Source organism: Teleopsis dalmanni, chromosome 2 (assembly GCF_002237135.1).
Source record: "Teleopsis dalmanni isolate 2A chromosome 2, ASM223713v2, whole genome shotgun sequence".
Taxonomy (NCBI): domain Eukaryota; kingdom Metazoa; phylum Arthropoda; class Insecta; order Diptera; family Diopsidae; genus Teleopsis; species Teleopsis dalmanni.
The window spans coordinates 175,829,819-175,831,114 of record NC_051847.1 but is presented as its reverse complement, the minus strand read 5'-3'; positions in this window follow the sequence as shown (position 1 = coordinate 175,831,114).

Genomic DNA, 1,296 nt, shown 5'->3' with positions numbered 1-1,296 from the left:
TTTCAGACCTAATTCGATTCTATCTTATTTCTGGGAAAAATGCTTATTTCCACCAGTTATTTTTGAAGTATTCTCTATGATACCATAGAGGTACCATGGAATCAACCTCCTTTAAATTTAACAAAAAATATTTAATTTTGGTCACTAATAATATAAAATTGTTTTTATTAAAATTTTTATATATATCATACAAAAAAAATCTGTTCCAAACAGAGAAGAGTTATCCCTTTTTAAATTACTGATCTAAAAATTTATTTTCATTTTGATGGAAAATATTGAGTGGCCATATAGTTATTGCATTAAATAACTTGTTTTTACAAAATATAGTACTTTAAGTATGGAGAAAGAATAATGAGGAATGAAGAATGTGGAACAGGATGCTCACTGTCATTAGAATGTTCGATGAGAGACTCTATAATAGAAAGAGTGCAGAGTGTTTCTTTGCAGCATCAGTGGTTTATGAAAATATACATCGGTTTAATTGCACGGATTGTCTGTAAAACTATTTAAACAGATAACTCTCCTAAAAAGTCCCTGTTTGTTATAAATACCCATCATCGCCCATAATTATTGTACATACGTTCTCACTCTTAGTTAAGATAAATTTGAAAAAATTAAAAACTAAGCTTCTCCTTACCCTCTGATTACTAGAATGCGGTCTCAGACAGATGTTTTTCACAGTCTGTTGGCTTAAGTCTTCTTAACTCGTTCCTGTGAGGTGATTTCGGTGGCTTCAAGTCTCACACTATCTTTTTGGATGCTCTCCATCTACTGCAAAAAAAAAAAGTTCTCTTTAAACTATTGATTCTTTTCTTATGTCTTTATTGTAAGTTATTATATAGCCATGTGTAGTGGAATAACAAATTCTTTGATGCATTTAATTCATAAAAATAAGCTCGTAATTGGATAATATCAGAAAACACGGAAACAAATAAACCAAAATGAAACCTGGATGCAGGCCAACAAAGAAAATGATCAAATTTGTTGAAATATTTACAACAAAGTTCCGGGATAGAAACTGTCTCATATTGCATAGTGACGATGACGACGCATTTTTAAACCTCTTCTCCTTAAAAAATAACAAAATCTATTCGTTTCTAGTGTGATTGAATAACATTAAAAATTAACTTTTTTTAGTGGTTTTATCTTTTTTGCGGAAAACCGAATTTTTCTGAACATTTTTACTTACTTTTCTTTTTTATTTTTATCTATCTTATGCCATGTTTACACTGGTGTCATTTAAGCAGGTCTGCTCCACTAGTGAGTCCTAATGGCCGTTCGTAAGCCTTTTAGTAC